This window comes from Caretta caretta, chromosome 1 (assembly GCF_965140235.1).
Source record: "Caretta caretta isolate rCarCar2 chromosome 1, rCarCar1.hap1, whole genome shotgun sequence".
In the NCBI taxonomy this organism is placed as follows: Eukaryota; Metazoa; Chordata; order Testudines; family Cheloniidae; genus Caretta; species Caretta caretta.
Window position 1 is genome coordinate 116,290,527 of NC_134206.1, and position 9,971 is coordinate 116,300,497.

General features: G+C 43.3%; 1 long non-coding RNA gene across 3 annotated transcripts in view; it reads left to right on the plus strand.

Annotated features, from left to right (window-relative positions):
* The window catches only part of LOC125639678 (uncharacterized), a 96,375-nt gene extending 90,938 nt beyond the window's left edge, over positions 1–5,437 (plus strand). For all 3 annotated transcript variants that reach the window (XR_007357555.2, XR_012669222.1, XR_012669215.1), the window contains exons 4-5: positions 2,251–2,306; positions 4,861–5,437. This is a non-coding gene — a long non-coding RNA (uncharacterized LOC125639678). The remainder of the gene's footprint in view (positions 1–2,250; positions 2,307–4,860) is intronic.
* Positions 5,438–9,971: the final 4,534 nt, after the last annotated feature.

Sequence of the window (9,971 nt, forward strand, 5' to 3'; positions counted from 1 at the left end):
TAAGAGAGAGAGAATTGAGAATCCAGAGAGGCTACATGTGCCCCATTGTTGTCCGGATTCACTTAAAGTTCTGCGGTGAAATCCTGGCTTAACTGAAGTCAATGGCAAAACTCCCACTGACTTCAATGGGATCAAGATTTCTGTTCTATTCACTTCTAGTTCCAGGAAATTTATTTGACTGTGCCTTAAAAGTTGAGTGGATTATGAAATCAGGACTAAGACAAGATCACTGTCATTTCAATTTATAATTCATAATTGTGTCTAAAGCAGTGACATGGCAAACCATTGCCAGTTGTCTAAAACTGATTTTCCCATTAAGGTCCTGATCCAAATCCAATTCAAGACTTTCATTGACTCCAATGGGCTTTGATCAGAAAGGCAAATCCTCAATAGAAATAAACTGGTTGAAGAAGGCACAGTGGTAATTTTCACAGTTTGGAATTATGAAAGGGAAAGCGTATAGGTTTTGTGATATACGTATCATCTTTGGATGTCACTATGGAACAGCATCTTTGAAGGCAAACCACAGACACATATGTAAGTATCTTAATAAGTGTGAAAATCAGAAGTGGGCAGAAATGTCCATATTATGTCAAATTAGTATGATTCATTTATATGATCACCAACGAAGCAACATTATTCCATAGAAGGAGAAAGCTAATGATTTCTAATAATTCACACCATATATTACTATTACTATAAATACCACTGAAGTCAACAGGAGTATTTCCATTGGCTTCAATAGGAGTTGTATTGGGACTTTAATCAGTAAATAAATCAAGTAAGTATCCCATCAATACTGGAAATATACCATGCACACATACATCTGTCAACCTCTCGTGTGAGATCTCCTCTCTGAGTAGCAACACTACTGTTACTCTGGTTGTTATTATATCATTGGTGAAAAGCTTGAAATTCTGCATGGCATCTGTCTAATCGTTATCATCAGGTTTAAGATCTGCTACTCAGTGAATAGAATAAACTGAAGAATTTTAGTCTGAGCTATTAACTATAACAAAGGTTTTTGTTATGGAAGCTTTTCTTGGCATTGTCTATATCCCCATCTTTGATCTAGAGGTTGAGACAGACCTGCCTAGCCTCTTGCTTTCCAGCCTAACTGCTGAGCATTTCAGAATTCTGTTGCCTGGCCACCAAAAGCTTTTGATTTCTGGGTTTGGTTTTGTCTTTTTAAAGTCTTCACCTGCAGACCACTAATGGAGGCCACTTCAATTCTTCCATTGGGTAGTGGAAAGGTGGGAGGCCATACTTACCCGGTCTTCATTGGCTGATAGTTCACTGAGGACTGAGTGTGAAGATGGATCCAGAGAGGGTGAATTGCCAAAGGACTGAGTGCAGTGAGGGGTAACCTGGGATATGAAACATCTCACCTGGCCCAGAGGCACTGAGTAGCAAAACAGCTGCAACAGCAAGGTCAGAGGAGTCATCTTCTTGCTTGTAGAATCAAGATTTGGGGAAGGATGTGGCAAGACCAGCAAAATCTGGAGGGAGAAGAAACAGAAGATGGGGAAAATGAGGCTAATTGACCTTAAGGAGCAGGGAAATAGACAGAATTGGGAGAGTTCACAAGGGAAGACAGAGATGGGAAAACAAAAGGGAAGAATTTCCATGAGGGGCATGAAGATTGGGAAGCTCAGAGAAAAACGGTAGCCCTAGTCTTCTCCAGAGGTAGGAGGAGAGTGGCTCCTAAAGTTGCCACACATGGGAGACAAGCCAGTTATCTTCCCCTTGAAGACACCATCATCCCCAAGGAAAGTAGAAGACAAGATTTGCTTACTTTCCTATTAAGCTGAAAGTATGCACATTTACAAAGCTTTAATGAATAGTGATGCACATTTGACAAACACAGATATTTTTACCTAAGATGCAGGAATCTAATTTAGTTTTCTGGGATGAAAATTACCTTTCTATTTATGATCATTATTATCTATTATTTGAATTGTAGACCCTCTAGAGGCCCTAAACAGGCATTGGGGTCCCATTGTATTGGACACACAGACACAGAGACACTTAATGAAAAGACAGCCCCTCCCCTGAAAAGCTTACAATCTACGTATAAAATGAAAGACAACTGGTGGATACAGCAAACAGATGGGGAAGCACAAGAGTTAGATCATTCTGATTAGCGTAATAAGCCACAGTCACAGCACACCAACTGCCTAGTGTTTTGTAGGCATTGCAACAGTGAGTTTTAAAGAGCGCTTTGAAGGAGGATTATGTATTCTCTTGCAGATTTGTATGGGGAGCTCCTCCCATGGAGAAGTGGTGGCAGGGAAGAAAGCACAAAGGTGAGTCTGGAAAAATGGGTCTACTGGGCAACAGGGGTTGGTATCATTACCAGAGTGTCGGTGGGGATCAATGACTCAATAGTATATACGAGATGATAGGGAGGATGCAGCTAGAAAGTGAAGAGAAGACATTTGTATTTGGTGCAGTGGAGAAAACAGAGCTAGCTGGTAGGCAGATGCAAAAAGCCAGGAAGGAGATCTCTGCAGCAGGATTTTGAATGGATTTGAGAGGGTAGGATGGCATTTGTCAGGTTCAGAAAGAGAAAGTTGCAGTGGTCAAGATGAGAAAATGACGAGGGCTTGGCTGAGAGCGGCTTGAATGTGTAGGTTTGGAGAGATGGTGCAGTCAAAGATGAGATCCAAGGTACAGGCCTGAGTGATAAAGATGATGATGGTATCCATAGAGATTCAGAAAGGGGGAGAAGAGCTCATATTGGCCATATTGAGTTAAACTTGGCCAGACATCAAAAGGAAATTCCGGAAAGAAAGGTCAAAAATGTAGTTTGGACAGAAGAGAGTGGTGAGGTAGATCTGTGAGTTGTCATTCTAAAGATAGTAGCGGAAGCAGTGTTTTTGAGTGAGATCACCAGGAGAGACAGATACGAGGAGGGGGACAAGGACAAAACCCTGTGGGGTCCCCACTGAAAGCTGCAATGTGGACAAAGAGGATCCTGCAAAAGAGACGCCGTGGGAGCAATTAGAGAGGAGACAACAAAATCAGGAAAGGCAGAATGAGGGAGAATAAGCCCTGGTCTACACTACAGGGTAGGTCGAATTTAGCTGCGTTAGGTCAATTTTATAATGAATGCGTCCACACAAGCAACCCCGTCCCATCTACGTAAAGGGCTCCTAAAATCGACTTCTATACTCCATCTTGGCGCTAAAATCAACCTTGCTGGGTTGAATTTGCGGTAGTGCAGAGGCAAATTGATGTTATTGGCCTCCAGGAGCTAACCCAGAGTGCTCCAATGTGACCACTCTGGACAGCACTTTCAACTCCGATGCACTAGCCAGGTACACAGGAAAAGCCCCAGGAACTTTTGAATTTCATTTCCTGTGTGGTCAGCGTAGTGAGCTCAGCAGCACAGGTGACCATGCCGTCCCCCCAGAATCGCAAACGAGCTCCACTGTGGAGCAAACGGGAGAGGCTGGATCTGATCGCTGTACGGGGAGAAGAATCTGTGCAGGCAGAACTCCGATCCAAAAGAAGAAATGCTGATATACATGCCAAAATCGCACAGGGCATGTTGGACAGAGGCTGCAACAGGGACACACGGCAGTGCCGCGTGAAAGTCAAGGAGCTCAGGCAAGCCTACCAAAAGACAAAGTAGGGAAACAGTCGCTCCGGGTCTGAGCCTCATACATGCCACTTCTATGATCAGCTGCATGCCATTCTAGGGGGGGACCCTACCACTATCCCACCACTGTCCGTGGACACCTGCAAGGGGGGAGTCTCACGCAGCATGGAGGAGGATTTTGTGGCTGAGGAAGAGGAGGAGGAGGAGAATGCGCAGCAGGCAAGCGGTGAATCCGTTCTCCCCGGCAGCCAGGACCTTTTCATCACCCTGGAGCCAATACTCCCCCAAGCCGGGATCCCCGACCCTGAAGCCGGAGAAGGCACCTCTGGTGAATGCACAGTTGTAACTACAGTACAGGGTTTAAAAGCAATAGTGTTTAATGTTTGATTTGCCCTGAAGACTTGGGATGCATTCACGGCCAGTACAGCTACTGGAAAAATCTGTTAACGTGTCTGGGGATGGAGCAGGAATCCTCCAGGGACATCTCCATGAAGCTCTCCTGGAGGTACTCTAAAAGCCTTTGCAGAAGGGTTCTGGGGAGTGCAGCCTTTTTTTGTCCTCCACGGTAGGACACTTTACTATGCCAAGCCAGTAGCAAGTAGTCTGGAATCACTGCAGCACAAAGCATGGCAGCGAATGGTCCTGGGTTTTGGTCGCATTCAAGCAACATTCTGTCCATATTTTTCAGTGTTAGGCTCAGGAGAGTGATATCATGCATAGTCACCTGGTTGAAATAGGGGAATTTTTGTAAGGGAACAGTAAAAGGACCCCGTTCATGCTGGGCTGTTTGCATTTGGCTAAAAGGGATCATCACTGAGAATAGCCACGCGGCGGGGGGAGGGATGAAGGGATCATCCCAAGTATCCATGCGGAGGGGTGGGGGAAGGTGTGTGCTGCACATCCACCTGAAAACTGCAGCCCCTCCTTATAAATGGCAAACCCAACCGGCATTGCTTGCTATGGGAAAGGTGGGTGCTGCAGTCTGAAAACATTTCCACATGTTATGAAGGCGTTAGAAGCCAAACCCACATACCCTTTGGCTTACCATGGCTGCCTGGAAACCCAGTTCTGTTGCTCAGCCATATGTGATGTGTCACCATACCAGCAGGTGCTCAAAATAAGGGAAAATGTGATCTTCTACCTAAAGCACATATGCTGTCTGCTGTAAATTGCTTGATTCACTGTGAAAGAGTCTCCCTTTTGTTCTCAGAAATGTATCATCTTAAATTTTACTCTCCCTTTTTATCCTCCTGCAGGTGCAAATGTTTCTACACTCCCCCTATCAAATCTGTCCCTGAGGTTATCGCAGATTAGAAGGCGAAAAAACCACACTCGCGTTGACATATTTTCCGAGCTCATGCAGTCCTCCCACACTGATAGAACACAGCTGAATGCATGGAGGCATTCAGTGGCAGAGGCCAGGAAAGCATTAAGTGAGTGCGATGAGAAGAGGCAGGGTGCAATGCTGAGGCTAATGGGGGAGCAAACGGACATGCTCAGGCGTCTGGTGGAGCTGCGGGAAAGCCAACAAGAGCACAGACAGCCACTGCATCTACTGTACAACCGCCTTCCCTCCTCCCCATGTTCCATAGCTTCCTCACCCAGACGCCCAAGAACGCGGGGTCGGGGGGGAGGCTCCGGGCACCCAGCCACTCCACTCCAGAGGATAGCCCAAGCAACAGAAGGCTGTCATTCAAAGAGTTTTGATTTGTAGTGTAGCTACAATAAGCAATGTGCCCTTGTCCTTGCCTCCTCCCGTCCTCCCCCACCTCACCCTACCCCACCCAGGCTACCTTATCAGTTATCTCCCTTTTTTAAAAATTCATTAAAAAAAAGAATGCATGGTTTCAAAACAATAGTGACTTTATTTCTTTTGCCAGCTGTGATCGAAGGGGGGAGGGTGATTGGCTTACAGGGAATTAAAATCAACAAAGGGGGCGGGTTTGCATGAAGGAGAAACACACACAACTGTCATACCGAAGCCTGGCCAGTCATGAAACTGGTTTTCAAAGCCTTTCTGATGCACAGCGCACCATCCTGTGCTCTTCTAATTGCCCAGCTTTCTGGCTGTTCAAAATTGGCAGCCAGGCAATTTGCCTCAATCTCCTACCCTGCCATAAACCGAGTCAGTAAACTGCGCCAGCGTGTTTTTAAACATCCAAATGCACATTCTACCACTATTCTGCACTTGCTCAGCCTATTGTTGAACTGCCCCTTACTACTGTCCAGGCTGCCTGTGTATGGCTTCATGAGCCATGGGAGCAAGGGATTTCAACATCCCCAACAGTAATTTTCTGGTCTGGGAAATAAGTCCCTTCTTGCAGCTGCTCAAACAGCCCGGAGGTCCTAAATATGCGAGCATCATGCACCTTTCCAGGCCATCCCACGTTGATGTTGGTGAAACGTCCCTTGTGATCCACCAGTGCTTGCAGCACCATTGAGAAGTACCCCTTGAGGTTTATGTACTGGTTGGCAATGTGGTCTGGTGCCAAGATATGCGTTCCGTCTATCGCCCCACCACAGTTTGGGACTCCCATTGCAGCAAAGCCATCCACAATGATATGCACATTTCCTGGAGTCACTACCCTTGATAGCAGAACGTCAGTGACTGCATTGGCTACTTGAATCACAGCAGTCCCCATAGTAGATTTGCCCACTCCAAATTGATTCCCGACTGACCGGTAGCGTTGCAAGCTTCCAAAGGGCTATAGCCACTGTCTTCTCAACTGTCAGGGCAGTTCTCATGTTGGTATTCCTGTGCTTCAGGGTGGGGGAAAGCAACTCACAGAGTTCCAGGAAAGTGACCTTATGCACGCAAAAGTTTCGCAGCCACTGGGAATCATCCCATACCTGCAAGACTATGCGGTCCCACCAGTCTGTGCTTGTTTGCTGGGCCCAGAATCAGCGTTCCACTGTATCAACCAGCCCCACTGCTGCAATGATGTCCCAATTGCCACATCCCGTGCTTTCAGGAACGTCTGTGTCCATGTCCTCCTCACAATCGTCCTCATGCTGCTGTCTCTTAGCCAGGTTCTGCACACACTGCAGTGTAATGCGTGAGGTGTTTACAATGCTTGCAACAGCAGCAGTGAGCTGAGCAGGCTCCATGCTTGCTGTGCTATGGTGTCTGCATGGGTAACCCAGGAAAAAAGGCGCAAAATGATTGTCTGCAGTTGCTTTCATGGAGGAAGGGAGGAAAGGATGGAGGGGAGACTGATGACATGTACCCCAAACCACCCGTGACAATGTTTTTGCCCCATCAGGCATTGGGAGCTTAACTCAGAATTCCAATGGGCAGTGGAGACTGCGAGAACTGTGGGATAGCTACCCACAGTGCACTGCTCCGTGAGTCGATGCTAGCCACGGTAGTGAGGACGCACTCCGCTGACTTAATGCGCTTAGTGGAGACATACACAATTGACTGTATAAAATCGATTTCTAAAAATCGACTTCTATAAAATCAACCTAATTTAGTAGTGTAGACGACTAGAAGAAGAACATGGTCATACCCAGAGAAGGTGCAGCAACATGCAGTTTGCATCCCTTGGTACCAGCAGGGCTGAACGGAGCATAGTGTCTTTTGGAAAGAAACATCATTCTCTTAGATAGCAACAAAGGAAAACTTGTGGCTTTGCTGTGTAACAGAGTTTCATGATGAAATTGTCCCATACGGTGAATCCTATTTGCCTCATTACTCTTAAAATATTTATTGAAAAATGCATTTTAATTGTATTACTTAATTGTTTAATTTGGGGCCATTACTATACAATCCCATACAAAATATTCGTTCAGACAACATTAACTTGTACAATAAAGCATTTAGAAGTCAGGAAATATGAAAGGTAAGGTTGACTGGGCATACTTTATTTTAATCCCTTTGTGCATCTGCATTATAATGCAGCCTAATTATTGACAATAATTGCCTGTTACTATTTTTCAAATATAACGTTTTGTGAATTCTCAGAGAAGGTGTTTGACTCAGAAAGTTTATGCATGCATAACGCTAGAGCTACTGACGCCAGAGTCCTCAAATCTATCTTGGTTTGTAGATCTTCAAGATATAAACATCAAGGAATGTTTGAAGAAAATCACTTTGGAAGTTCTAAAGTTATCAAGGATTCAGTCTGGCATATTCTGAGACAAGGTTCATAGTTCATAAACAGGACGGGAGTTTTCGTCTCAGCATGAGCGGCAGCACATTTTCAAATGAACGTAACTGGGTCACTTAACAGTCAGTAGTTTTTAAACTAAGCAAAATATATACATGTACCCTAGCATATTTCAAGTTTCAATGGTTAGCCATTTTTGTATCATACTGCACGAGGAGTGCTGCAATGGGTTTAATTTAATTTTTTTTATAATGAGGAAAAAGGCCTGCTCTTCACTTCCTAACCTTCAAATGACTGAAGAGAGTCTAGTCCAGTCTTTAAAAAACACCTAATTTTAGGAGGAAGACCAAGCATCGAAATATTCAGCCCAATTTCAGAAAATTGAGATCATATCAGAACAGTAGGTTTGTAACAGAAATGGATTTGCAACCTTTATAGAACCTGTTTTGTACTTATAGCTTGTAAAACTTCAGCCGACTGTAATGCTCTCGTGTTACTTTTCATATAGGAGTCCCTGTCCTTTTATTCCTTTTCTACTAGATTTTTATCTTTCTCTCACTTGCTGATTCATATTACGCAGCTTTTGATTTATATGCCAACTGATTTATTTGCTACCGCAATTCTCTAGGTTCCTAAACCATAAAGGAATTTATTTAAAACATACATCACCATAAAAATATAAATGTAATGTTAACAAAAATGACAATAAAACAAGCTCCAAGCCACTCACACATTCACTACTACTAAGCTTGCTTTTCATAAAAATCCAGAGCGAACATATAGGGTAAAATCCTGGCACAATGGACATTAATGAAATGTTGCCATTGACTTCAGCAGGCCCAGGATTTCACCTGCAGACTTTGCAGTGTGCCCAGGCGGTCAGCAAACTCAGGCTTTGTTGAACCAAGCAGGTCCAAGCTGAACTTTCCTACTTCCTTCTGCTACAAACATCTTTTCTAGCTTTAAAATCGATGTATTCTACATCGGCTCTCATACTACTTCTCACAGTTCATCTCAGAGCTAGAAACCTGCTTTGCTCAAGTCCACATGCCACAGAGAGAAAGAGCAATGGCTTTCCTCAAAAATAAAATCCATCATGTATTGCTCCATCTATCCATTCTCTTATATCACCATAGTATCTGAAGGTTTTCCTCCTCCTCACTGGGCCAGTTTGGTCCCCATGGAATTCTTTTAAAATGCTTTAAATACAGGTTTGCTTCCAGTCCCTGGAAGGCTCTTTACTAGTACAGTGCCTATGTGTTGATTTTACCTCTTTAATTACCATACTTCATGAAATACAAAATTCTCATAAGGCAGGATAGTACATACATAAGCAGGGATATAGCTAAAATATGCTATATCAATAGAGGTGCAAATAATTTTGTATTACAAGATATCAAAATAGTTTGATAAAACAGGCATCTTTAAAATGTTTGTTTTTATCTTACCATTAAGAAAATATTAATGATTCTCGCAATATTCTTGTTTCTAAGTATAGAGAATATCTGCTCAAATAAATAATGCTTACCTGACAATAACAATAAGCTCTTTAAGGCGGTCCACTGAACTAATATTCCAGAAATATTGACGAATGAGTAATTAAATTTGTATTAAATCCTAAATACCATTGACCTTGCAATATCCCTTTAAATGAAGTCTCCTCAATAACTGTATATTTAATTTAAGCTTACCAAATGACTTATACGTTAAATCACCAGTTGAGTAGCAAGATTGTGTATAAACTCTATTAATTGTACTAAATGTATTAAGTAATTGTTAACTGTAAACAAATGCAATCTTTGTAACCCATTGATATATATGGAACAAACAACAGGTAATTGTGAATTATGGGGATGCAATTCCAGTAGGAGTTAAGGTGCCATCCTAAAGTATAACACTGATTGTACATGCACAACTTGGCAGACAGACCCTGGTATCCGTGTGGAGCTTCGTGAATCATCTGGAATCGATCTAGCCATTTTCAGTGTGGCTTGTGTGAATGAAGTGACTTTTTTTCATTTTTTTTTGGTCACTAGAGTCATTCAATAGAATAATAACCTTGCAATTATACTGATGTGTTCCCCCTTATTTATATAAAATACCAGCTCCTTAAACTGCACCTCACTACTATCTATACTCCCTTTAATGCCATTCTTTCTGGGTCTGAGATTCCTAAATGCCAGCTGGTAGTGAGCTTTTCTTCTCTTCCAAATATTGATGGTTATGAGGCAGAGTCTAACATGGATCCATTCTCTTCT